Source organism: Alosa pseudoharengus, unplaced genomic scaffold (assembly GCF_046254945.1).
Source record: "Alosa pseudoharengus isolate Yale_2024_CS ecotype anadromous, Long Island Sound unplaced genomic scaffold, YU_APseudo_1.1 YU_APseudo_1.1_scf_15, whole genome shotgun sequence".
Lineage (NCBI taxonomy): Eukaryota > Metazoa > Chordata > Actinopteri > Clupeiformes > Clupeidae > Alosa > Alosa pseudoharengus.
The window spans coordinates 3,934,718-3,945,195 of NW_027468620.1; positions in this window are offsets into that span (position 1 = coordinate 3,934,718).

Sequence of the window (10,478 nt, forward strand, 5' to 3'; positions counted from 1 at the left end):
GGCTAACAGTACGATTAATTTCCCTTCGATGTAGGCTGACAGCCCAGGCTACAGATTTCACATTACAAGTAGGGGTTAGTAAGCAACACTGTGTCACTAGCACTACCCAGCACCTTTCTGTAGGTGGCGCTGCATGGTTTAATTTGCCACCGATAGATGGAACCTGCTGGCGCTGAGTGTCACTCAGTTGTTTTAAGGCCTTGTGAAAGGAGTGTTTACAATTCATTTCCCAGAATTCATCTTAATATTTAAAGAAATCCGCTATACCACTTTGAGAACCTTTTCATGATATGTTGGAAAAATAACTTTTGCTGAAAATAATTCTGAATTATAGTTTCTGCTGCCTCTTGCAGTAGGCTATCTTCAAATTTAGGGCTAAATTAGGGTGAATTAAACACTTGAAAAACGCACACATATAGCACGTCACAGTTCGATGTAGCCTACTCACTGTTTAAGAACGTTTAGTTTTAGTTTCACATGAGATTATTTGCGGTTTTTCCAAAATAATATTTTGTGTTGTTTCTTAATTATAATTATAATTGAGTTTTAATGTTGAGTGCAAACACTTTAATAATTGCCTACAGATTTTTGTGTGAACGTTTTGCTTTGGGATATGAATGAATAGGCTACTACTAACCACATATTATTATTATTATTATTATTATTATTATTATTGTTGTTGTTGTTGTTGTTGTTGTTGTTAAACCCTATTTATGTTTTTGATAATAAGAACAACACTAATAGGTCTAATCTAATTAAAAGTATAGTCCCAAACATAGCCTATTGTCAAAAACATAGCCTAGTGGAACACCCTCTAATTTTTTTTCAATCTAAACATTGTTTTTAGAAATCATGAATATTTTGGAAGTCAAGGTTTTGGCAAAAAGGAAGAGGCCATGCTGTTGTGGCCTCCGGCAAATATTCGGGACGATTCTTCTTTTCGTTACTGTTTTTGGAGGGGGCTTCTGGTACAATATGTAACACCATGGGCTGTAATTTCACACTCCACTAAACTCTTCCCCTACAGCTGCTTTTATTTCCCCGCAAGACCCCCGATTTTCTGCCTCTACCCGCTTCCACTGTTTAGCTGTTTCCCATGTTAAACAACAGTAAATCTAACCAGACCTCAGTTTTACACTCAGATTGATAGTGACCAATGTCTTGCTAATCTCAAAATAAAATGGGGATCTGCCTTTTGTTTTTTTCAGTTCACAATGTAGAGTTTAGGTAGGCTACGTGAAACGTTCTCCTGTAACGTGAAACGTTATCACCAAATATTTCGTTTAAGTAGCCTAGGCTGGTAGTTTATGATTTGAAGAAAGCTTTTTAAGCTTATAAACATTAAGTTTGGCCTAAATGTTATATCTGTTTCATTTGTGTAGGACTGACATCCAAATATATAATGTGGATTGGTGGCATGCACCTGCGGGAGTCCACAGTTAGTGAGCGCCTTGTGGGGTCAGCGGAACTACGGTGCTTCTCTGAAACTTTGGTATGTCACACAAGTTTGTCCACTGAAAAGTTAGAAGTCAGTCATGTGAAGAATGTGAACTTCCGGTAAGTGAGAAATCCTTTCCCCTGTCATTTTCAATATTGTGGTTGGTTTCTATGCTGCCAACGTCATCAATCGATATATTTCCGGACCTATCATGCACTTCACACTTCACACGAGTCTAAATTCAATACTTGGGTAAGTAGCCTATAGCCTAAGTAGCCTATTCCTCCGGTAGCCTACCCTATACTCTTGTCGATCTTTCAAACGCTGTAAAGTTCCCTCTCATAATGTCCAAATATTTTAGTGTCTATATATTAAATATGACTTTTTTAACAAGACTGCCCAACCCAATGGATCAAAACGCATGGTGAAGTAGACTGCATGCTGTGTGCAACCTGTAAAGCCTACCTACCATGTATTTCTTTTTAAATCAGTGACGTAGCTTGAAATTGTATTTAAATCAGATACATATTTCTAAACACTCTTACTAGAGTTATTTTCATCTATCAGTTTATAAATTATTCTTCATCTATTAATTCATGTTTAGGCTATATTTTTGTTATTAATTAATAAAGTCACATTTTTTTTGACCTCATTATAGAGCTCTGGGTTTCTTTCGGTTGTCCAAAACAAAATGCAGAAAGCAGACTGCGTAGCTCTGTAGCCAATGTCCAGTAGCCAAACAGACATGATGGCGCAACATTTTAAAACTAAGTTCAGAAGGCAGATGCTCCCTTTTTTGAGGGAAATCTAAAGGACTTAATTCAAGAGAGGCCAAATATCTGTCTACAAAGTGCAAAATCACTGGCCTCATCTGCACCCTAGCCAGCTTATGTCGTCTACAGGGCGAGCAGATGGACCATCAATTTAATTCCATTCCCGACACCACTAGAGATTGATTTTGTACTTGCTTTTAATTTTACCATAATTAATTAGATCATTAGAACAGTTTTTCATTGATCATACCATTTAAACTCAGAATGGAAAGGTGAATTAGCACGTGATCTATGTTTTCAATTTGCTGTCTCGTGTAGGGCAATGCTAATTACAGTTGCTGCCACTAACACAGCCAATAGCCTACATTTGCTGAGTGAAAGGTAGCCTATTATAAATTATAGCTATTGATATGATAACGATGGTACTGATAACTAAAGGCGATTATTTACAACAACTTAAAGTGAAAATATAAAACACCAAAACTACAGCAATAACAAATACTATTTATGACGATGACGATAACAACACAACACCACTACAATAACAACAGCATAATAATAATAATAATAATAATAATAATAATAATAATAAACACTTTCAACAACAGAGCATTAATCATAAGCAAAAGCCATGATTACCTCGATGTAAGATAGAGATTATGACTCTTACGCTATAGGCTACGCACCGAGTAAGTTTATCTCATACATCACTGTATGACTCTGAGAAGTTACAATAGTCCGCTTCACACAGGCCCTTGGAAGAACATCAAACCTGCGTCGATGTGTATTCACATGTATTCTTACATGTGGAGATGTGGCTCGCCAGTGGAAAAAACAATTGAATGGCAGTTATTTCACACACAGATTACAGTCACGTAGTTGAGTTTTTATAAAGCCTCCGTACAATGGCTGCAATAGAAGCATCGATTTATAGAGTAAATCTAGGACCTTACCTTGCAGTAGAAGCCAGCGCACCTCTATCGGTAGAAAGTAAACATTGACAGTGTTTGGTGGAGGGCGATTGGGATAGAGAGGAAAAAAAGAAATGCGCGCTTACCTGATCGACCAGCGCTGTGAGCCATGCCTTACCCCTGTCTAATGGTCCGTCTCGTCGATGCAGCCCACTAGATCTGTCCGGCCTCCTGCTTTCCCTCCTCGGCTGGGCGTCTTGCCTATCCCCGCTGGTTGTCAGAATCTTTGACCGATCATCCAAAACTAAACGGTTTAGACGACAACAAAAAAGGAGACCAACCCTGCTTCACTGAACTAGCGATTGATAAAGGGGAAAATAGCAATCAAAGTAAATAAAGCGTTTCAGGTGTTGTATAAAAAGAAAGAATAAAACTTGAAACTGGAAATGGGGAGTGGACTTGTGTATGGAGATAGCCTACAATATGCTAAGGTCTACTCAAAGGGCTTTTTACATGTAGGAGGCACAAAGGTAGGACTATTTATGTTGAATGACTTTATATACAGTGTGTAGACTGCGTTCACTTTGTTACAACAACGCCGAAATGTATGATTATTTTGTTACCTTTGCTCTGACTTGAGTCGTTACTTGTAAGTGTGACTTGTAACTGCTGATGATCTATACTGGAGCATGCCCACTGGCTGCACCCTAAAATTGACTTACTGTAGGTGGATCTTCGTTTCACAAGTTTCAAAAGTTTTGACAGTTCATCGTATAGCATAAACTGTTTAGACGGGGATGATAGTTTGGATACACATTATGTGGTTGTAAGTGTCCAGTGAAATGATCATCCATGGGTGCCAAAAACGCAATAAGTTGTATAGGCTGGAGTTCAGCGCTGACCAGAAGTTTCGATGTTTTCCCCTTAGTATTCGTGTATTTTTTTCACTAAGTTAGCAGCTGTCATATGAGAGAAAATATTGTTTGGCATTGAAAGTAGGCCTAGGCCTATATTTAGTAGCTCGACATAATGTTGTAAAATGATTAGAAAATTATATGGTCGATTTAGAGTGGCTGAATTTTGTTAGATGCTATTCTATCAGAGGCAAAACAAAGGCTAGCTATTTCAAAACATTGGCTTAGTTTTCAAACAGCAGAGAGTATTATCAAGTTCACTTTTGGAAGTTATGATGCACATTTATTTTTTTATTATCAAAAGTGATTAGCTACAGTAACACCCGTAGCACGCGTTTGCCTAGCCTACTCTACATTTCAAATATTTTATATTTTTTTCAAACTATACATTTTCCAAAATAACCCTTTCGTCGGACATATGAGCAGGGAAACTCAGTAGCCTACAAAGGGACACTGCAAACCACCATGCCTCACCTGCACCTCAGAAGCGCGCGCGTGCTCGCACACACACACACACACACACACACACACACAGGGGCGCGGGGGGGGGGGTGTATAAGTTACGTTTTAGCTGGAGCACAAAATCAGTGGAAAAGGAAAGCACAGGAAGACAAGGAGGAGGAGAAAGAGGAGCAACAATAAGAAAAAAGTGTAATCTAAAAGAGGACCCCCCCTCCCCCCACCACGCACGCACACACACACACACGCACCTAACCTTCATGACAGTCAAAGGTGTGCCTGGTCTAAGCTTGATTCTGCGGTAGTCGGTTGGTACAAATATTGTTGTCGAATGACTGTGCTTGAATTTTAATTTCAATAAACGCCGTAACTTTTTAATTGTCATTTGCAAACAGTGTAACTACTGGAACCCATCCTTCGTCGACCAACACTGAAAGAACTGTTTAAACTGAACCATTCATTACCATATCTCGCACAGATTGGTACAACAGACTGGTGCAGCACAAGTTTTCCTTTTAAAGATTTATCTTCACTGCATCGGCGGCCTCTTTGTCTTTCAAGAGATTCAAGCTTGGGAAAAGCGATGTCACACAAACTGTTTGTTAAATAGACGATATATAATCTATAATAATGTAATGTTGAATTTTATGGCTTCCGTGAGCTCTGCAATTCTTGTGAATATTATAATGCAGCAATTTTACAAGTTACTCATCTGTTAATGTTCCAGTTAGTAAGTTTTATACTCCACTTTCTTTTATTTTCACTACTTCACTCGCACTGTTAAACTCTTTGCTGAAGTTTCCACTCAACCGTTGGACGTATATAGGCCTACATGTATTTGAGAGCAGGCAAAATATATGCACCACTCATTGGTCACAATTTCAGCAGCATAGCCTAATGTCATGTAACTTTTTCATATAGTTTGTTCTGCTGCAGTAGCTTTCTTTGCTCTTTCTGCATTGTTGTTGTGTAATAATATCATATCGCATATAGGAATGGTTTTATAGGGAAGTGGACAAAAGGGCCTCTTTCGTTCGAGCCAGTTCATACGCATGGCACCGCTATCCTGTGCTCTGCCCATTCGAGTAAATTATGTCGGTCACCGATTATGGTTTCTAGCGTTTCAAACACGTGAAAGGAATTGCCTACCTTATTAAACGTGTTTATTTTTTAACGCGTGTTTCCCAACCATATCTTAAAAGTTAAGAAAAAGCGTCATTCATGAAGGTTTGAGCATGCGTGAAATCAGGCCTATGATGGGCATGATTGATTTAGATTGTGGCGCAGGTGTTCATTATTAAAAAGAACGTCAACAGGAAATACTATGTAGCCTAGTGCTCATATTAAATAATTTAAAAAGTAGGCTAAGGCCAACCTATGTTGATTATTCCTAAATGTATATAGCTTAGCCTACCTAAAACATTAAAAATGAACGCTAATTAATTTATGTAGGCCCAATGTTTTTTTTTTCCTTTATATTTAATGAACAAAATGTAACACATATTGGCCTTCCATTACAGTCAGTGCATCTTCTCTATTTCATCTGAAAACTGCATTAAGGTAATTATAGAAGTGGTCTGGACTCAAAAATCAAACACTCAAGAAGTTACAAAAAAAGTATCAGAGGGCATAGCCCCTGTGTGTGTGTGTGTGTGTGTGTGTGTGTGTGTGTGTGTGTGTGTGTGTGTGTGTGTGTGTGTGTTTGTGTGTGTGTGTGTGTGCGTGTGTAAACATGAATATTTAATCCCTGAGGCAGTCCTGGACTCTTTTGACCCAGCTGCCACTATCAGGCCTAGAGGCTGACAGGAAACAGCTTCTACTCGCGTCTGCAATTTGGAGACCAGTGGCCTCCCTGATGAGCCCTATGGCCTGGTCCAGCTCTCACCTCCACCCCCTTCAGCTACTGCCTGTGTCCTTGGTCAACACATCCAGCCCCTCACAGTATGCACTCATCAGAGTTATAAACACTAAGCGCTCACTCCTTAACATGTACAATGTACATATAATGTAGTGGTTTTAATCAGAGCCCTTCACTATAGACTACAGTTAACATTACATATTTGCATGTGATTAATAAACCCCCTTGAAATATTCAGAGTTAATGTCATATTGTAACCAGGATCCAATGCTTGTCTGTTACAATGTACATCGATTATACCTCTCTCTGGAATGTATGGCTGGCTGCCTCTCTCACGAGCCTCTGATCATCCTCCCTACAATATCCTGTCCCAGTAAATATAACCTGTCACCTTCAATGGTGTAATGATCATGAAAATGGTGACCTTGATCTATGAGAAGGCATAATAGGAGACAATGAACCTCCCTTACACGCATCTCAGTGCAGTCGGTTAGGCCTGGCATGTGGAGATGGACTGAAGGAGGGATCCAAAGCAGCTTGTTTTAGGGGCAATAACGACATGTGGAGTGTCTGTAATGGATAGGGGGTTTCTCCCATTGGTGAGCATTTGGCCTTAGTCTTGTGACCGCAGTCAGTATGAACACAGATTGAAGATGTTAATTATGGAGGTGTATGTGGTGCACTGGCGTTTTATTGTGTCCTACATTACATTGGTCAATGCCACACACTGTTTCCCTAAGCAGAGGGTGCCGAGGCTGTAGATTAATGATGCAGTGCAGTCTCTTCGGACATCCTGGGCCTGTGCTTGGACAGCACACCCACTGCCAAACATTAACCATGTCCCAGTTTTTGCAATATTTAGCATTAAATAAGTCTCACCCTCATTTCTCTGAAAAGGAGGCCACAGAGGGTTCCTGCAACAGTCTCTGTCATTTATCACCACACCATTTTTGGGAAACCTGGACAAGTCCTTTGTTTCTTTTCTGCCTGCCAGTATGAAACTCCCATAAATTTCCCTCATTACAGTTTGAAGTCAATCTGAGCATATTCCAAATAATTGTTGTGTGGATGTTTCTATAGTATTTTGCAAGTCTGAAAATGTACCTCTGTGCCATGCACTGCACATGTGTGCAGTTTTCATCAGATTGCTAACTACATACGTCTTGACAAGTCTTTTTTATTTTGGTTCATTGCCCTTCAGTGTCTGGACAAAAAACACAAAAAATGGCTAAAGAAAAGTCAGATGAATCAAACTGAACTAAATAACAGATCTGGAAACAGAGCTCGGTGTTAAAGTATAGATTGGTATGTGCAATCTGGTGTGCCACAACACCCGCCTCATCCGCTGCCTTTGCCAGCTTTTCATATTTAAAGCCAGTAAGGGTTTAATTACCAAATGATGACAGTGTCATATGGTGGCATTATGGCAGAGGCTGTGAGAGGGATGCTGAGTGACAGTGGGAAGCTGGAAGGGGAAAACAGGAGGGAAAAATAGCTGAGACAGTAAAACATCTGTAATGTGCAATTCACTGGTGTTCAGTGGTTGCTCATGGATTAAAGATTAAAAACTATTGTCTGACAGATGGAGGAGAGCAGGAGGGAGAGGGGGGGGACTAAGCAGAGCATTTACATTTGTATATAAGTAGCACTGTTAGGATAATCACGTATGAAAAAATAAGCTGTCTCTATTACACACTCTGGGCAATATATACATTAGCTCTGCTTCCAGATGCCTACGCCTCATTGAGAACATATCTTATTTCGGATCTGTTTCAGTGTAGAATGCACTGTTTGGCCAGGCTTTCCTTTAGCAGCTCATCATACACCGATAGTACAGATCTAAGGCTGAATTTGCCAGGTACAGTGTCTTTGCTTTATGCACCTGTAAGAATGAAAAGGTTGTCTGATTTTTCATGACAGTCTTGTATGTGCATCTTTTTTATTTATAAACATGTTTTGAGAGAATTTGGACATTTGAATGTAGTGAGTCATTAATAATTTTGTCATTCTGACTTCTGACTGTGGCTTAAACACTTTTTATTGACAATTATTACGTGTCGGGGTTCTGTTCGCCCTGTCGGGACTTATTTTGAGTTAATGACAGGCGTTCTATACTTTATTCCTTACTTATTACACAGCTGTTCATAATGCTGTAGAATGCTCCATTCACTTGAATGGGCTTTCCCAACGTTCGAAGGTCTGATAGTTTTGTATAACAGACCGTTGTATAACAGACCGCTGTCAAGGAAAATGGGTTTTGCGCATCTTATTCACGTCTTTCATATCACTCCGCAAGTAGTCCGGACACTTCTTGCAATGGAACTTCATTCAAAAGTGAAAGCAGATGGTTGATCAGCTGTGTTCTACAGAATGTTTGATTCAAGTTCAGTGTTTATTACGAATTATTTGTTTCTCAGCAAAAGCCACAATGAAACGGTAAAAAATAAATGTAAGGAGACGTATTATTTGGAGTTTATTTTTTTGTTAGGCAAGTAGCCATATAATAAGCGGAATAATAGAATGCCGGTCATTATCGGAAAATAAGTCCCTTCAGGGTGAAGCAAGTCCGGTTCGCCCTGTCGGGACTTATTTTCTAATTTTATAATGACCGGCGTTCTATACATTATCCCTTATGTAGATAATTGTACTTTATTGTGTGTTTGGTGTCATGTGCAGGTTAAAGGAATTGGAATATACATTAGTCAGATGTTTGAAGTTAAAAAATGGCAGCACTTTTAAACATAAGCTGCCTCTCCAGAAATGCTCCACGGTTATGGCCTACTCCAGGGTGGGACTAGTTTGCCATGCCAAAAAGTTTCTTTGATGAATCCGGAGAGGGGCTATCAGGAGGGGTAATGGCCGGTCTGCTGAAGCGTGGCAGACCACCTGAGAGTTGTGTTTGGGCAGCAGGAGGTCATATGACACCAAGGCTCTGGTGGAGGAGCATGGCTCTGGGTTTTCATGAGAGAGCCTGAGATGAGGAATTAAAGGCCCTCTTCAATAAAACATCACTGTCTTTGAAAAGCACACACGCTTGAGCTGCTCTTGTAATTGACTCCTTTGACTTTTTGGATTTGCATGGACTCTCTAAAGGTAGCTCACCTGGGTAGCATTGCTGCTTGGCAAAATTACAGTGTGTGTTATATTAACCATAATAACCACTCCTTCACAGTTGGCAATACCTCTTACCTTATGCATTGAATTCACAGGTTGAATTAAAAGTCACAGAATACAGATGAACAGACTATCGTGTGTAACTAAAGGCAATTTATGTTTTTTTCTAATTCTAAACATTTATTCCACCCAAAAATCAAAGCTACTGTATGTATTGAGTATAAAGCACATTTATTCTAAAAAGTAGGTGATGTTTTTTTTTATATCAGTGCAGATATTTTGGGGAAACTTTCCAGATCAATACTGCTGTGTGTGCACAGCCTAAGTAGCCTTATATTTATGATGCTGTGTTAACAGTGACTCTGATGGTACATGATGCTGTGTTAACGGTGATTCTGATGGTACATGATGCTGTGTTAAAGGTGACTGATGGGACATGATGCTGTGTTAAAGGTGACTCTGAGGGGGATACTTTGTTAAAGGTGACTCTGAGGGGGATGCTGTGTTAAAGGTGACTCTGAGGGGGATGCTGTGTTAAAGGTGACTGAGGGGGATACTGTGTTAAAGGTGACTCTGAGGGGGATGCTGTGTTAAAGGTGACTCTGAGGGGACATTGTATGTATTTATCTGTCTGATCTCCCCCTGATAACTCTCCCAGGTTTCGGAACATCTGTCACGATATGTGACATGTTCACTTGGCATTGGGTCATATTATCAGGTGAGGGTGCAGTGTGGTTATTCCCTGATACAGGCAACCAAGCACCCCCCCCCCCCCCCCCCCACAGCAGAGCTCATTAGCAGCCAAGCTGGGGCCATGAGGCGGGGGCCCAGGAAAACTGGGCAGCGCATCACATGGGTAATCCCTGCCAGATTGCCAGGATATCAGAAGTGACATCACAAAGCCAACAAAAATTAACATGCCTAATTGCATGCCAGGCAAAACATTATTCTTCATGATGAGATACGGCCATGGCTGGCTTGGGTGCGTGGAGACTCCTCTCTCTCTCCCAC